Genomic DNA, 20,187 nt, shown 5'->3' on the forward strand with positions numbered 1-20,187 from the left:
GTTTGATCTATTCACCCTTCCATATTACCTAAGATACGTACTGATGTTTTGGAAAGGTTCGTTTTTCTCAGTCTAGTTTTTGTGAATGATTTGTTAACTGCTGTTTGTCTTTTTATGTTCATTGTTTTTTTTCTTTTTTGCCAAATTATTATCAGTAATCACTCGACTAATAGTTGTTGCAAAGCAGGCTCAACATAGGCTTACTACGATATGAATGTAGGGAGGACCAGTTTTACAAAAACAAATGCATTTAATGTTTATATTTTGAACTATTTTCAGTCGAACTCAGAACTTAAAGAGCGCAGTAAGTTTATTGTACAAAATACATTGGTACATGCAAATACTGAGAAATTTTGTACCAGAGCAGTTTTATTTGAATCAACAGCTATCCGCATACATTGTATTTCTTTCGAACAAACCTTCATTGATAAATCCTTCAATTTCGATGACGAGCTCCTATACACTAGCAATACATTTACATCAAAAAGTATGATCAAAGTTAACACATGAAAATATCATACAAAATATTATTATATATGTATGTCTATACATAACACTGGTATCATGTTCTTTTGATACTACCAAAATTGGAGAGAAGATCTGTAATTCTTCAATGAAAGTATTTTTTTTTTGGTATTGGGAGCCTAAAACATCACTCATATTAAAAAAGAATAGAATAACAGATGTATACCTTCATCTGCTGTGAAACTATTGGTGCAATTTTATTGCAATTCTTTCAAACGGTTTTCATGGACAGAAGAGGCAAAAAAGATAAACATAAAAATTGATACCTGTACACCAACACTATTTAAATTAAACATTGAAAATCAAGCGAATAATGTCATTGCATATTATAGACTGCGCTGGATTGTTTAAATTCTGTAAAACCCTGTCCAAAGTGAAGAAGTTGTTGAGAAACAATCGATATCAACAGAATCGTGTATGTCCGAGTTAGGTTAGGTAAGCTCCACAAATCTTTAATTCGTAACAAATGAAGATATTAGCAAATACAGAATCGTTATATAATGTTTATGTTTAATACACGTTCTATATTATTTGCATTTTCAATGTCACAGTTTGTGTTTGTTAACGTACCGGCGATTTCCTCAAATCGTTCTAAACAATTGTCCGATGACAATTGCCATCGCAATTAATCTACTTTCTCGCGGTACAGCATTCGTGGTCAAATATAAAAATCTCAAACGTTGAAGATTTAATGTACATATTGCTGTTATTACAATTAAAAGAATAAAATTGTTATTCTGTCGCATTTGCTAACGCTATTACCTCACAATTATCCGTACGATTGTATCCCTTCACAAATTCTTTGTCCTATATTTGACAGCACATAAATTATGTTATGAAAATGAATGTCTCGTCTGGCGTTTTTTTTTAAGAAGTTTGAAAACAAACGCCCTTTTTTATAAGACAAAGAAACGAAGCGCATTCACTTTCTTGTATTTCTGCATTCATTTTAAAATGTCAAATCGCATACGTTTCAAAAGTATTACATTACATTTCAATATATTACAAAAAGCTTAAATCAACTCCCAATTACACATAATAAGGCGACGACGGTATAATATTGAGAAGAAAAGTTTACAACTATAGGTCACCATTGGGTCGTCCACAATTAGAAAAGCTATAAAGGGCCCCGAAATAATAAATGCAAAACAATCTAAACGATGGAATTCCACAAAATATCATCCAAATGATAAAACTGCTATACGACCAATTTTCCTGTCAAGTTATACACGGAGGAACTATGACTGAACCATCCCCGTAACAACTGGGGTACGTCAAGGTTGTCTTTTCTCTCCGCTCCTTTTCCTAATGGTAGTTGACTGGGTTGGTAAATCAGCATACAAAGATCCCAAAAGCATTGGATAGACTTTCACAACACGTCTTGAAGACTTAAAATTTGCTGATGACATTTGTACACTATCCTATCGCTTCCAAGATGCACAACATCAGATCAAAAGTCTTGAAGCAGTAGCAAAACAAACAGGCCTATACATCAACCCACAGACAACTAAATCAATGAGGCGTAATACAAACCAGCAAGATTGTCTTAAGATCGACGACTCTACTGTTGAAGATGTACAACACTTCACTTACCTTGGAAGTATTGTCAGTACATCAGGAGGCACAGACGAAGACAAATCGGCAAGAAAAAAGAAAGCACAGCAGGTGTTTTCCATGCTTTAACCTGTTTGGAGGAGTAATGCTTTAAGAACTAGCACAAAGTTAAGGATATTTACCACGAATGTTAAATCTGTACTCCTATACGGATCAGAAACCTGGAGAGAAACAGCTGCATCTGTCAAATCAGTCCAAACTTTTGTCAATAAATGTTTGAGAAACATCCTTAACATCAGATGGCCAAACAAAATATTCAACAATGAGTTATGGAGGAGAACCAAACAACAGCCAACAACTCAGATAATAAGAACAAGAAAGTGGAGGTGGATCGGGCATACCCTCAGAAAAAAAGATACAAACATTACCAAGCAAGCCCTAGAATGGAACCCACAAGGACATCGAAAAAGGGGGAGGCCCAAAAACACCTGGCGCAGGGGACTAACAACTGAGCTGAGAAAAATTGGAAGACCTTAAAAAGAAACAAAACGAACAGCCATGGACAGGAAGAAATGGAGAGAACTGTAGTTGCCCTATGCCCCCCTTGGGACGAAGTGGATTAAGTCAAGTAAGTCAATCTAAACGAGAAACCTAACGACCTGTACCAAATGATGAACTAAAACAAATATGATATACAGCAACAAACAACAACCATTGAATTACAGGCACCTGACAGGGAACAGGCACATACAGAATATGGCGGGGTTAAACTAGTTTGAATGCCCACTAACCCTCTCCTCACCTAGGACAGAGATGTTACAGTACAACATAGGAACAAACTATTGATCAGTTGAAATGGGCTTAACTCATCAGAACGATATAAAGCAGAAATACATCTAACAAAAACACAGAATGGATGTGGCAGGTTACTTCCCAACAACAAAAAGACACCACGTACATATCTTAGAGAACTTGTTTTAGTTACTGATAACAAAATCAATATTAATACAAATAAAAGCAATATTCAAAGATCTTATTATAGTGTTGAATTGGTATCCTTTTGTATTAAGTTGATTTAAAGGATCGATAAGTTTACCCAGATCGTATCTAAATTTCTGGGCTCGGTAAACAATATCTCCGTAAAAATTTGGGTTATCTCGTTAAAAACAAGTTTTCTACAGGTAACGACAAACTTTCAAACTAAATATGTATGGAAGATTTTAGGTAATTGGTGGTAACGAAATCCCTGACTTAATCATTCACCAGTAATACATAGATTACGTTCATTGAAATCCACAACGTCATAACAGATACGGGCATTCATGTATCAAACAACTTGTTATATATAAACACCATGAACGATGGTGCCAAACGTAAACTGGATCCCTGTTGTGTTTACTTATCGCTACACTAACAACAGGTACGGCCTAAATCCCGCGGTCAGCTTTCTGTCTACGTGATTGAATAATTTAGACGAGACTTATGCATCATGTCATGTGTTTATTATGTATTATATTGATACGAAATCAAACGAAAATTAACACATTTATATCCCTACTGAGGTCTAAAGGAAATGAAAGATACCGGCTCAGTTTGTCAGGAATATGATTATACGTTCGTGGGGCATTTATCTGCGCTGCCACCATGGGGTTAATTAACAGATACTTATTTATTTTGCGGCATCGCAGTATTAACATTTGAGGTCAAGTTCCTGTTAATATACTAGTAATTGGTCAATTTCGTAGCGAATTGTAAAACTTGTAAGACTCGTCTAATTAATGTCAATGTGACAATGGCTCTAACCCATTCCTTCGGTGCGGAGATTTAGATGGAATGGCGACCAGTTTAGTGCCAAAGGAACATCATTACAAACACAAATGGAAGAATTAACAATCGGGAACGCAAAATCGTCCATGTAGTCGTTAAGTTTAGTGTAAAGTTGTTCGTGTAAAACTGAAATATCTCAATCTAGGAACAGACAGCTATTATCGTTTATATTTAATTAAATTAAAGTTAGTTCCTTTTGTTAAATTTCGCCTGTATATTTAGATAAATCTTGATTATTTAACAAAATCATCATTAAGATAACGATAAGAGTTGTTAAATTTATCAATTAAATGCAATGTAGACGGGTCTTTACTGAGTTTGGTCATTAACTGTGATTCATAACAGTACAAGAACAAATCGGTTATTCAACATTCAAGGGGGCGCAATTGGTGCCAATAAGAATACCTACAACCTGTAGATAAACGTTATTGCTGAAACGTACATGTATTATCATAAAGAATAAAATTAACAGCTTCAATCATCTCATCACATCTCATCACATCTCCAGTAAGTATGTTGAGCATATTTACCTTTCTCATTAGAGAAGAGGGTTTTAAATGAGTTAAAGCAAATACATTTGCATTCAGATTTACCAAACGACCATTTAATAAAATAGGACAACTTTTGTTTGATATGATGGTTTGAACGTGTAGTGTTAATCGTTAATTCTTGTGTAAAGGGTTAATTCAAAACTGTCAACAGAATCAAATGGCGCGTAATTTATCTAAAACTTACACACATGTTTGTATATTCTAAATAGAGTTAATTCCCCTATCTTATTACAAAAGTAAGTGATAAGTTTTCTAATAGTAGTTAAGGAACCCCTTCTGAAATTGAAAAAAAAAACCTATTACGTTCCATAAGGGGTCACCACGTGACAGCGTTAAACCAATCACAACGTGATAATTTACTCGCGGTGCAATAAATAAATACATATAGACAAAGCAAGTGTATCAAATGATTGAAAAAGGAGATCTTTAAATGTGTTTGTAAATAAGGAACGGTTAGATAAGAAACATTGTTGGAAGATGTCATAAATATTAAATTATGATAAAAAATGTGCATTTAAGTATCTGGGAGCTACACATGATCTATAGAATGTGCATTATCAAACAGTATTGTTGCAAATGTGTATTTTCATCAAAAAAAGGTGTTGTCTAAAATTAAATTGCAGCAAGATATCTTGTTTTCAGAGTATCAAGATATAAGGAAGAGTATTGTTGTTTCCGAATCAAATCCATGTGAGTACAAAATTGAATATGAATGTCAGAAAAGTATAAATGCATGTACTAGATTTTGTCACATTGTAGTCGAATTGCATTGGGCAAGTGCCCTTCAACATTTGATTCATTCCAGCAAATATACAAAAAGCTATGATTTTGTCAGTGAGGACACTCTTACTTGCAGCAACATAAACCAGCAGCCTTTTGATTTAATGAAATTCAACTATAAGAAACATTTAAAAATCAGTAGACGATCACTAATAAAAATCAAACCAATAACGAAGTCCTGCAGCATTGAAAATCAAATACAAAACTATTTGATTAAGACTATTACGAACTAATTGATATTGAACATGTAATTGTATCATTACACTACTCTGATATGGGTGTTTGTTTATTCATTTATTGGAAATATCGGTCTTTCTTTATTTAGAGAAAAAAAATGTTTTAAAAAATCATGGTGTCAAAACTGTCAAAAACCATTTTGTTCGTTTTGTAACAAGATATTGTATTATCAATGAGAATATTAATTACGTGCATCCGAACCGCTTTATTGAAATTATCTTTATCGGGAACGTCATACCTAAATATTTCATGTATTCGAATTAATATTGGTACTAACTGTACAGCTCTTACTGTAGCTCTCTATCCTTCCATGAATCATTACAGAAATAGGAACGGACGATAATATTCTTCCCAAGGAATAAACTTTCCTTAGTTTTGTGTTCTCAATGCTCTTTAACATCGTACTTTATTTCATCTCCTATTTTATTTTTTTTTTCATATTTGAGCGTCACTGATACGTCTTTTGTAGACAAGACGCGCGTCTGCCATACACATGTTCTTGAATATATTTAAAGAACAAGGGACCATACATTTGTATAAAGTCCAAGCCGCATATTCAGATAATCTTCACTATAAAACATATACTATTCTGTTTACATCTATTTGCTGGTAAGTAGTATATTTTCATTCAGTTGTGTGTTTATTTCAATTTTCAGCGAATGAGACTTTAGTGAGTAACATGTTATTATCAGGAATAGGATGTCATACATGTGTCAGGTTGAAATTACGTATCATATAAAACTGTGCTCAATCCAATATTAGCATGAAGCAGGATACCATTGAATTGTACAAGTTATTAAAATCTAAACATGCGCTACTCGAACTTTTTACCAGTCCTTAGATATGTAGGTTGTTTAAGTAAATCATCTATAGTAAAATCTGCTCAACTATATAAGAAGTCCATTTTCAGCATTACTAGTCATAACAGTCACGTTGTAGTTGGTCAAAATACAAATACGATCGTACATGAATAGACCAATATAGATGCTACAAGCAAACGTTATTTTTCAAAGCAAAACTTAATTCCAATGACTGTTGTTTGAAATGCAAATACTACTTAATCAGTCAGAATCACACAAAATAAGCAACAAGTCTATTCAACTCCTTGGAATAAGAGCAAAAAATATTGAGATTGTCGTGGATGGCGTTAACTGCCACTGGACAAAACATGAACAGTTTGGCAGGAACACGTAATATATCCTTTTCTAGCCGCGTATTATGTTTCCCTCATGGACACCCTCTTATACACTACGTCTACTTTGTAAGACACAACGACGTCGGAAACATAGCTCTTTTGAAACAAAATTACCAATAGATTGATGAATGTCTGATGTTCAAATTACGGTCGCAAAGATTAATGCACATGTAACAGGTGAACAAGTTTATAAGGGGCTCTTAAACTTTTGGTAATATGGAAAATGAAGTGATTGGTATAAAAGGAAAATTTAGATTTCCGTAGCTGACCTTTTCATTTTCGTAATCTTCAGAGTTTTTTTTACGTACGATGGAGCATGCTTCATACGGGACCACAGACAGGCTTTCCGTTAAAGGATATTACGGTAAATAAAGGCAACAGTAGTATACCGCTGTTCGAAATTCATAAATCGATTGAGAAAAAAACAAATCTGGGTTACAAACTAAAACTAAGGGAAACACAACAAATATAAGAGGAGAACTACGACACAACGGAAACACAACATTAAAATGTAACACACACAGAAACGAACTATAATATAACAATGGCCATTTTCCTGACTTGGTACAGGACATTTTAAGACAAAAATGGTGGGTTGAACCTGGTTTTGTGGCTAGCCAAACCTCCCGTTTTATGGCAATGTTAAATATAACATTAAAATGACAACATTACATGACAGGACTTTAATATAAATAAATGGGAGAACATATAGGACAGAGAAACATACGAATAATAGTTAACAAAAGGTACTAGGTTTTAAATTTAATACGTAAGACGCGCGTTTCGTCCACACAAGACTAACCAGTGACGCTCAGATCAAAAACGTTTGAAAGCCAAAACAAGTACAAAGTTGAAGAGCGAAAAGTTCAAAAAAGTTGTGCCAAACACGCCTAAGTTTATATGTCTGGGATGAGAAAATCCTTAGTATTTAGAATAATTCATACTTTAGCAAACAGTAAATTTATAAAAATGACTATAAAATAGATATACATGATAACACCGAAGTGGTGACTAACTACAGAATAAAAACGGATACATAAAACAACATAAACCAGCACATAAAAATTCACAGCCGAGTTAGCCAAAGATCAACGCAAAAAAAGTGACGTCACATTTGAATTTCTGAAATTTCTGGTAAACGTGGAACTAATGAATAAATTATAATGTAAATACTATAATAGAATTATGACAACATGCCGCAAAGTTAGAGAGGATGATCTCTTATTTAGTATGAAACTGTTGCTAGGGACATACTAAACTATGAAATATTTATGCTTTCGTGGTACTCAGTACCCCTAACGATTCCATATATAATATATTATTGCAATTCAAGCAGTCAGCAAGGTTAGAGGAATAAGATTGAAATAGTGTTAAACCCAATATAGGGATCGTAACGGTGTCACGCTAACATTTTTCTTTATTTTTACAAGAGATTAATCGCCTAAATAACAGTTTATTCATTGAATGTTGGTTGCTTAATTGTTCGATAGCAAAAATGTTATGCATGTTCATGACAAGAAATCAGCAATACTTTGAATAAGTAGGTCCTGTAGTAGAGGCCGTCCACGATGAAGGTCAATAAATTTTCGATTGCCACTGGAAAATGAGGGCCTACTTGATAGGGACAGTAATTTGACCTTACAACAGAATATCTACGACCCTTATGAGTATTGTTTCAACGGATCTCAACGTGCAGAGAGCATGACACTCTCTTTACACAAGGCATCTTATTAAACATCCCCATATTTTGACCGGACATGGCTGCAAACTTATACATCCCGCACAACAAAACGGACTTCCCACTTAGGCAAGGGTTTATTCCCGTTTGGGAGAAGACACACAGGGGCTATACTTCTGTTCCCCAGTCACCTTTTGGGCTTAATCAAAGTGAAGGAATAGATGAAACACTAATAAAGGCTGGTTTCTTACAAATGATATTCACATAATCATAATTTATATTGTACACAGGCTTTATGGATGGTAATTGTGTTTTTTTCATTTTCCAAAAGAAAAGACTTTATTGTATTTCTTCTGAATATTAATTTCTTTACCACCAAACTTTGACAAAATTTCCCTCCGTAACCGTAAGACATGTTCGCTTTCAGGTTCACACTTTGTAACTGTGTCACAAATACCTATCCGGAAATCACCATGCGAAACCTTTTGTTGGTCCGGAGTTATCTGCCCAAAACCTAAACACCTATTATCATTCAAACTCCGTAATCGTAATTGGTAGAAAAAAAACAAAAGGTAAAATTTGTTCAGGACCATACCCTGGTTCTTCGTTACATTTTGATCAAAAAGAATTGAAGACTTTAGTCGGTAGGGTTATGCGCCTATGGAAATTAACTGATGTCAGTTGGCCACTTAACCTCAAAATCCAATATTCTTCACTTATGATCATCAATCTATGTAACATTAAAAATATCCAACAATCTGATTTTTACGTTGACCTTGACTTTGACCTTTTACCTTTTTAATGGGATAATCTCAGTAAACCATGATAATTACAGAATTCATGAATAGTGGAAAATGTTAAAGTCATTAAGGCGCACATTTGTTGCATTTGATTGAAGAGAATTGACCTTTCTGTAAGGGGCATAACCCTCGTTAACGGTTTCTGAAAAGACAAAATTAGCTTTAACTATTTACCTAAATGTCTTAAACCTATTTAGGGGAGGGGGGGTTGTCATTAGCAAAGATATTGGAGACCACTAACCTTGATACCGGTCACAAGGTTAAAGGTCAAGGTCATGTCCCAGTTAAAAAAAAATAGGTGTTTTGATATATTTCAAACTTTTTGAGTGTGTTTTAAAGGTTAATTTACGTGGACCTTGACCTTTGAACTGATTACTTGTTTTGTGATATCTTAGAAACCCTAATACGTACAGGAATCGTCAATAGTGTTATTGTTTGCGTAATCCAGGCGCAGCTTTGGTTAATTTGACCTATGATATTTGACTTATCTGTAAGGAAGGTAACCCTGTTTACGGTATCTGAAAAGACAAGTTTAGCTTTAACTCCTAAATCAAAGTTCATACACCCATAGTGTCTTAAGCGAGGACACCGGGAAACAATGACATTGACAAAGGTCATATGGTCAATGGTCAAGGTCATGACTAAGATCACGAATTGTATGTTTAATACCATATTTAGGAGTGATATGAGTGTTTAATTCTCCTCAATGCATTTTACGTCTATTTAAACATATATTTTACATAGCAAAACGGTAAGACCTTGTTATTGGTCACGAACAAATGCCATTTTAATTATTATTTTTATTGTTATTATACTTTTTTTCCACAAATTTCCCTCTGTATCCGTAAGACGTGTCGATTGCAGGTTCACACTTTATATCTCAAATACCTATTCGGAACTTACCGAGAGTTACCTGCCAAAAACCTAAAAACTTTGATATCACTAAATAGACGCACACGTAATACGGTAGAAAACGCTAAGAACATATATGTGGCAATTTATTTGCTATTGAGAAAGTAAGCAAGAAATAATACAAAAATGAAACCTTATTAAAACCAATAGAAGTATCGTTTATGTGTCACGCTAAATGTTGTTTTCATAGTTTTATTGAATTAAGTCGAGTTGCCTGATATTTCCTTATATTTACAGTCTTGTATGATGACCATTGAAATCGACCATTTTTCTTTTAATATTATAAGAAATGTTAGGTATGCATACTATTATCATTCTTTGCTCTTTTACTTCATCTCCAATTTTGGCCTCCGGCTGTTTCTATATTCGAGTCCCAGATGATAAAAGTATCTAGCGTAACGCATTATAAGCCAGGTATCATTGATCAGATTTTACAGCCACAAAGTTAATATCACTGCTGATGAATGTATCGTCCTTAGGGCTGGGAAGTCAGTACTTCGTGTTGACATTATATTGTAATATCTAGTAAATGTTCTGTTCGTACAAACATGCATTCGAAACAATAAGGTTTTGCGTAACGCATTATAAGCCAGGTATCATTGATCAGATTTTACAGTCACAAAGTTAATATCACTGCTGATGAATGTATCGTCCTTAGGGCTGGGAAGTCAGTACTTCGTGTTGACATTATATTGTAATATCTAGTAAATGTTCTGTTCGTACAAACATGCATTCGAAACAATAAGGTTCCCTTTATGTGTTTCGGTTTTCCTTTTCCAAATTAACAAGACTGATAGTAATTTTTTTGAAAAAAACATTTCATCGCGTTTTTTGGGAGGAAAATCTAGTTTTGTAAATGAGGAAGTACGGCGGAAAGTTGTTTTGATGTTGGTGGCTGCCAGCAGTTTTCGTGCAATTATTTATGAAATCACTCAATCGCTTTTGATGATTTTTAACATTGTCTTTTATGAGTTATGACCTTAAACATATTTTAAATTGAACTGCTTGTCTTTTTCCTTCAATAAATTATAAACCATTGAACCAATGATTTTTTCAAATTTCAATATGTGTTTACTGATGGCTAAACGCATGTCAAAGAATTTGATTTCTACTATTCTCACGTTTACCAATCAGAACATATGATCCTTGCTAGATTATTATAGAAGCACTGATCAGATGGGAGGTCAAATAGACATGAAATCCCCATACATTAGATCACATCAAATTAAGTTGTAATAGCTTTCCTCGGAAGTTAAACAATACTTTAACAATACAGAAAACTTGGTTTACTGTCAATTTTATATTTAATTTATTGCACTAATCTAAAAAGTTAGCGAAACAACTTGTTTCTTATTCAGCAACATATATTTTGAGTAAACGAAACGGTAATGTTACAAGTTGGTATGTATACTTTCACAATTACTTTTATATTGTGTTGTTTGTGTAGGGTTATAATCACATCAAATGCATCTGACGACAGACTATTTTATAACGAATAGATAAAAACTAAGCCTTTAAAAGATTTATTATAGTCCACCTTTCATTTTTTGTAATATTTGGCTATATAATGTAAAAAAGAAGCGGAAGATACCTATGTGAAATTCTATCTCATACGTTAATGATATAATGAAAACGACATGGCAATAAAAAGTCCACAAAACGCTTAGGTACATAAAACACTAAAGATCGAGCAATGCAGAACCTGCGCAACATTAGGCATCCACCACTTGAAGTTTTAAAATTATGCTAGATTTTTTTTACATCTTCCTTAATTAAGGCCTGTATTAAGTTTGTTCCATATGAATAAGGACACAAATATACGAGAGGAGAAACATAATTAGTTCCCACAGGAAGGCCAATTCTTCGTTCCTTAAAGTTAACGCGATAATTAGGTCAACTTTATCAATATAAAAATGAAGCTAGTGTCTTTATTTTCCTTGAGTTTTAGAGAATTGTTTATTGTCTAGAAACAGCAGAATGTGTAGGTATTTTTGCCAAACGGTGCTTTCAATCCTAAACACAGAGCTTATATAAACTTTATGTTACTGTACCTAGATTATTTACGAAGTAAAATTACAAGATGAAATAAATAATATCATCTTAAATTACTAGTTGTTTGCAGATTGAAAACAAAAGAGAAGGACGACTGGTTGTTTTCGAAGATTTGAAGATTGGACTTGAAGTTGCATTTGGAAGATTGAAAATTCCTGGCAGCAATCGCTATATGTACAAGCATCATGGTATTATAATTGATATTCCTGAGCACAGCACGAAATTTGAAATCGTCGAATTAACGGCTACAAATTCATATGGCAATATTTCTGCAGCAGTACTAAGTAAAAATATTAAGCCTAAAATAGAAAAAAAGATGATACAATTTAAAGATAATCTTTTCTATTATGATTACACAGATAAAGCATTTTCGGGTGAAGTTACAAAGGACAGGGCCGAAATACTGTATTATGAGTTTGACAGATCTGACGTTGAGTATAACCTGTCAAAATTTAATTGTGAACATTTCGCATGTTACTGTGCAACAGGACTGGCTTTCAGTGGACAAACATCTTATGTAAACAAAAACGCAACGGATTCACTAGATGAAATGTAAGTTATGAAAAGTTAACAGTTACTTCTTCTTGTAATGACTTATCAGGCAACTATTAGCCATCGATGATATTTTTATATAGTATTTGCACATGTGCGCTTATGTACACGTAGTTGCGGAACCATATCACTTAGGTCGTTGTGCTATTTTTAAAAAATTGCGGACAGTAGATCTTCGGATTATTCTTTTTGTAAAACGTTAAGAAATGCGAGCCAAGTTCAGGTCATACTAGTTTCTAATAAAGCATTGCTTATTGCTAAGCGCAAATCTTGTCAGTGTATATAGTTTGTATCGTTAGATATTCTCCTATATGATGTACCTTTAAGTTTGAATATCCATTTATTTAACACTATTATTTAAATATTCACTTTTGTATATGACTCCGCCTATCTTGTTCAGCGGTAGAGTGGTTTGTGAAACAACTGTATTTACAAAGTGCAACCTATACTGTTAATAGAAAATTATTGATGGCTTTCATTGGTCATGTGATATAATGAACATATGTGTCCAAGATACTATGACAAACTGCATTAATGCGCGCTCAGCACAGGAAGTAAACGTCCATTAACTTTGAAAAAAATTAGGAAACGCGACTTTTTCCCGATATCGTGCAGGTAAATGAGAAAGTGAACTCGCATTTACTTTTTATTTCTACTTGATTATTTTGGTTAACTTTTCCGTCCGTAAACATGTTATATTTGGTCTGCACACAACTGTTCTAAAATGCATTTATTAGTTAATATTAATCATTATGTTATCGATTCCACTTTTTCATTGTAAAGTCAAATACCGTACATTTTGTTAATCGGTATATATATATTTGCAGCATTGTTTTTGGAATCTTAACGATGTCGTTGTAAAATATACCCAAATTAATTTTTCTACAATAAAATGACATATGAAAAAGAAATGTTGACCTAGATTAATTCATAGATGGAAAGCTATTACATTTTTTTCCATACGTTATCCAAATTGCAGATTAAATCATAATATGTAGGTTTGCTTCTAAGTTTCAAAATAACAAGCTTTTTATAACACTAGTTTATATTGATAGGGGATTAATAAAGGAACCAAAAAAGCAAAAAAAAATTTATAGGTCAATGTGCTTGTTTTCGAAATATTAGCCATTGAAATTTTGGCGGGAAAATGTTCTCTCTTGATTTTTCATAGTTTTATCATTGACAAGTTTAAGTTCCTAATAACCATTAAAAATAACAAAGGTTTTATAAGACTTTTACAGATGGCTCATAATTATACATGTAGAAGATTTATAAAAAGAAAAATGGGGGTCAATGGGCAAAAATTATCAAGGCATTCAAATGGATAAAACTAGAGGATTCCGAAAATCTGACAAAAATACAAAAAACATGACAAGCGAACATCCTTAAGTTAGGATGAAAAACTACTCTAAACAAACCAGTCAAAGGTTACAGAGAACTGATTATTTGTTTCGGCTATTTTGAGACTAACACACACACAACATTTCTCCTACTTTAGTATTGTGACCATTTGAAATAAACAAAAACAGTTTTATAGCATTACTGATTCTTACGGATGCTTCTGTTGTTGGAAATTACTGAGTTTGACATAAAAATGTTTAAATAAATACAGAAATCGTATGTTGTTTACTTATGTATCTTTTTAGTTTTGTTTGTACTTGTAGACTTGAATCATATATCACCCATCAATCGTAAGTATGTTATACTGAAATGGATACAATAACCTAACCTTAAATGATTACTGCCAGAGCATAACAAGAGATCAAAAACTGAGTTCCATACACATTTAGAAAGCATCTGCTACATTAACATTTTTTGAAGTTTAATACAGATATTCATTTAACCGTACAGCTAACATCACCAACAAATAAATACATATATAAACATTTAATCTGGAAACATTTCGTAAACAAACATGTTTTATTCAGCGTGTCAATTTTGTTAAGTGGACAATTGATCTGTTGATATCAAATTTGATAATAGGAACATTGATGTATCATTAAATTATCGATATGTTTAAAAATGTTTTGCCAAATTAAGAGTTCAATTTCAGGCCTCAAATGAAATACTCTCTCTCAACTGTCTAGTCAAACAGACATTTATGCAACCAATACTGTTGGACTGAACTGAACTGATTGCATAACCAAAGTTGAATAATAATCTCGTTTTCGATTATTGTATCCTCCTGCTTACTCCCCTAAACGCCTTTTGATTATTTTGTTAAGAATTTTAATGTTTTGGAACAGTATTCACAGATAATGTTAGAATATATCACATCAATTATTTTCCTACAGTCGGAATATAAATATTTTTTTGACGATCATACGATTAGAGTTTTACATATTAAAAACATACAGATAATCTCATTCAAAAGGTTGTTTTTAAAATAAAGCTACATTATAACATCGTTATCACATTTAGATAACAAATAAGCACTGATTTTTCAACACTTAAATGGTCATCTAATGAATGATTTAGAAATGTAAAACAGCTCCTTCCTTACCACCCCTGCCATTCAACGGCCAAAAACATGAGATATTTGTCAGTAGTTTTTACATAAGCAACCAGATGTAAGCAATGGAAGAATAATTCGATCAATTGTATAATTGATGTACAGTAGAGTAATTTTTCATGATTATCTTATATTTGCGAAAAGTTTCAAATCAAAACGTTCAACTCTTTTCAGATAACTAACATCGATGTCTTTTCAATAAATTTTATTTGGGTTACGTCATATTTGAAGAGCTGATGATGAACATACACTTCTGAAATCTTTGATGTAGATTATATATATGTTTTAGCAATGGTGGGCCTTTGGAAAACATACCGGATGAATCGAGAGACAGAAGGTATTGTTCGGTGATGTAGATGACATGTCATTGGTGTGTTTTTGTTGGCAAGTAATGCAACATAACTGTTCATGACTGTGCCTTCGTCAGTTGTTGATATATATTTTGAAGTACTTTAAGACCGTATTAATAAGTTTGAAATTGTTTTAAATTTGCGTTCTAATCTCTTTTATTTATAAACACCAGCTTTTTATGTTTTATCACTCAACTGCCATACTTTTATTAGCCGTCTGGTTACACATTATATGTATGTAGATTTAATATTTGAAACAACAAGTAATTTTACATTTGTGTCTTTCAAAACAATAAGACTTGTAATGTGTTTATTTTAACAGAAAATCAAACTTCTTTTTACCATGTATTCAAGTAGCACAAGCTAGTCCACATTATGATCACCCATTACTTCATACGCACACACAGATGTACGATTATCATCAAAATGCATGTTCAAATTAGCTTCAACATATATCACTTGACCATATCATGATGAATGTCATTGTTTTTAACTTCATTTGTCTTTATGCTATTCATTATAGTAAATATCAGTATATTTTCTTAGATTGTTTTTTAATTGTAGATTATATGCTATCATTTTCCGTGTACTGGTTCAAACACATAAATTGTGGTTGCCCTTGACATTTTATGTACATTGTTCATTTCGAAATAGTTGATACACCCTTTTTTAATTATTATAAATGATTTAAACAAAAATACTGGAAACTGCAATAAGTAACAACAAGATGAACATCGTATGTGCAGCATAAGTAGCGTTACAGAAAATTTCAAAAGATGTTGAAAAAATATGAAGTTAATTTCATTCAATTTTTGTTTTTTGTTTTTGCAATATGCATCTTAAGTCATTACACATTAGCAATATTCTACACTGTAAATTGTCTGTAGATTAAAACGAAGCATGTTATTTTATCTACCATTTGATTTTTTTTGTTTTTGTGTGACTTGAATAAAATAAAACAAAAACAAAACCTATTAAACATCATTGGTACATCAATGCAGCAACACAGTGCAACCAAAATGAAACCTAGAGGTAAATATTCGACATTTTATAAAGAACGTGTGTTCATAGATTCAAGATTACAACGAATGCATTCCAAATAAATCGATAAGTTTACCTTTAAAAATAAGTTAAATTGGCACTTTCAAAAAGGATAGACTGGAGCGTCCCTTTATTTGGTACAATGCTACCCAATCATAGTAGGTCACATCCGGTTGCATAATAAAAAGGGTACACAAAATATACTCCTTGAATTTGACAGTTGTAGGAAATTAATTCTACATTTCATTGCAGTAAAATATTTCTGAGTCATATACATATATCTTGGGTGTTTCATAGCAAAATTCTTTTTTGGTTATAGCACCATTCGTTTTTTGTTTGGTGTTTCTATAGAATATTTTGGAAACTTGAAGTTACATGGTTACTAAAGCTTGTACACAGGAAAAAAAGAGTGAAAATTTGATTGGTTAATTTCCAGTGATGGCTTTAATTCTTAAATGCAAAGAAATGTTAAGAGAAATTAAGATCTTATAAAAACAACTTGGTCTTACTGGATCTTTCACAAAATCGGAATATTTACTAATACACAGATCAATTATTATTCTGTTCATACTTTTTGATCTTATACTCAGATTTGGCCGTATAGTGCTACTGATCATGTTGCCTGCTATCCATGTTTTATCCGCTCAGCGAATCCACAATTAGTCAAAATATTACAATGAACAGTAATTAATGGTTTTGACCCATTATTAAGAGACGAGACAATAAAGCCGTTTCATGGTCCGTTTGCCAAATTATTTGTTTGACAATGGTACGTCCCCCACTTAATCTGTTTTGTGTTGAATTAATTATAATTTTGTATACTCATAATTGAATGTTCTGCTTGGAATTTGACGATCGCAAATATTTATTTTAATGTTTTCTTTATCCAAATTCAGGTATTCTGTGTTTTTTTTCTTGATGTAATCTACCCTAATGGTCATGTATTCTTATCATGATTATTGTATGATGTATTAACGCTGTAAGTTTGTTTTTCGTCAATACTTCATAACTACCAGTAACTGCCTCGGTAATCGCGTGCTCGCCTCGAGTACGGGAGGTCGTAGGTTCTACCCCTGCTGGGTCATATCAAGGACTTTAGAATTAATATGTGCTGTTTCTCCGCTAAGCACGCAACAGTTTAGGAGTGAGAGCAAAGACTCGTCGTTCAGGAGTCATAATAATGCGTCCGGTACATGCCTTTCTGTGGACTGTTACTTTATAAACTAGCACGTTACAAACCCGGATCACTGTGTCGGTCTAGAATAAAGCAGGATACATATCCAGATCGCATCACATTTTTTTTGTCCAGAATGTGCATTTAATGATGATATTCTATGGTGAGTTGTTTTGCAGACATGTTAAACATAACCATTCACATCATGCACTATTCACAACAATCTTTATTATAAAACAAAAACACATCACTTCATATTAAATGTGTATTGACCTAAACAAATGCATCTACATATGTTCTTAACCCATCGTAATGTTCTATCATGATTACTTTCGAATTACTGAATTACTTCAATTATTCAGATGAAACAAATGTAAGTAGCATTGGATATCAATGGGACATAGCTGCATATATATACACCCAATAAAACGGAAAACCCCATTTACTTCAAGAGCACAAGAGCGGTTGAGAATCATCAGTAAACCACTTTTGTAAAGTAAATCATTCTTTTTACTTTGACATATATATTTTTAATGCCCCGCCCCCTTTGTGTCTTCGGAAATGATCCATTAATATCTATGATTAAGGACATGTATCCTCGGTTATATTCTTGAGACGGTTAACATTGAACGGAATATTGGTCATGACCTACGTTCAAAATATGGATAATTGATAAGGCATTCGTATGATGTGTTATCTTAGTCAGTGTCTGGAATATCCCATGACAGGTAAGATCTGTGCTAAAAGTTTAGGCGTAGAAGATTTTACTGTTCAACAACTCTAGGGACTTAAAGTATGAAGTGGTTGACAGTACTTAATGGAAAAAAGGAAAAACTATTAATTTCTTTTTCAAAATTAAATTGTGTAAGTGAACATAATATGTCACTAAAAATTATCTCCCTGACTTTGCATAGGTATACTGACTTGCCGGCTTTTTGTTTAGTCATTTAAGGTTTAATCAGCATCATTGTCGGATTTGTCTTTATCAATTATCATTTTAGAATCAATCACCTTTACAACATTTGTATTTCCAACATCTTAGTGTAACTTATTCAATTATAAAGGGAAATGTTTTTTTTCTTTCCAAAGAAAATGACCTTTGCATGAGATTAGAATTAATTTTCAAATATTTATATATATATATAAATTATGTTAATTAAAATTTAATTTTATATTTTAAATAATACTTGAATAATTATCTTGTATGATTTTACCATTCATGTTTAATATTTATTAATGTACAGGCATGTTGGTTTAGTTGTTATCGTCTCTCATAAATCTGTACAGATTGGCTCATGTATACAAAATGTATCGTTTATAAATGTATTGTGTAGTTTGATACATAAGGTGAGACGTAAATGAAACATTGAATTGAATTGAATTGAATTAATCAAAGGTAATGGATAAAATCATCAGTGTGATCCAACACTGAGAAGGATCAGCTATGTGTTATGCACGCTATATTTTAAGTCAGTGATATATATCTTATAAGCAAGGAACAGACGTTTTTCGGAATGTTGGTGACGACTTTACACTAAATCCGTTGGATGCGTTCTGATTGCTATTTTGCCTGAAAATTGATTTATAAGTTGTAATTTACTTTGAACTAGCTTTCAGTATCTGCGAGTACTTCTAATTCGGTGCTTTGTGTATATTGTTTTAATATAAGTTTTTGTTTTGCCTTTTGTTTGAGCGCTCACAGACATGATTAACCCACACACACACATTCTGTATATGCTTGTCCCAAGAAAGACACATGTTGTTGGATCATGTTGGTCATATCTGTTTATCGTACTTTTTTGTAAGAAATTAGGCCATTTACTTTCTCGTTTGCCATGGTTCACATTTGCATGCTGATGCCTTATGTAGCCGACTATACGGTATGGGTTCGTTACATTGTTGTAGCCGTAAAATGGCCTATACTTGCATACATTCATTTTATTCGAACTTTGGTGGAAAGTCGTACCAATGGCAACAATACCACTTCTCCTCATTTTTATAACAATTATTGCAACTTTCAACTAATGCAAAAAGACTGGAATATATGTGTAGTTGTCTTATTGACAATCCCATCAAATCTCCTTATTTGTAACATAGTTAGACTGCATAAAGATACTACAAAAACGATTATGACAAATCAAATCGATGATTTCTGACTAACACTTAAGTTAAATTTCCATACAAGGTATATACAAATAAAAAAAACAATTATTTTATCTGTATATACAAGGTATATACAGATAAAATAACTGTTAGTCATTTGATACTGCCAAAATACTCAAGACTAAAGTTACTACATTCTAATGACGGCTATCAATAAAAATGTTCGTTGATGTAACTTCTGAAGCGAAAATATATAATATACTTAGACAGAGAGTTTGATTTTATACAATGTATCGTCATCACTGATTGTATCTATACTGAAGTAAAAAATGTATACAGACATT

The sequence above is a fragment of the Mytilus californianus genome, unplaced genomic scaffold (assembly GCF_021869535.1).
Source record: "Mytilus californianus isolate M0D057914Y unplaced genomic scaffold, xbMytCali1.0.p SCAF_12, whole genome shotgun sequence".
Classification (NCBI taxonomy): Eukaryota; Metazoa; Mollusca; class Bivalvia; order Mytilida; family Mytilidae; genus Mytilus; species Mytilus californianus.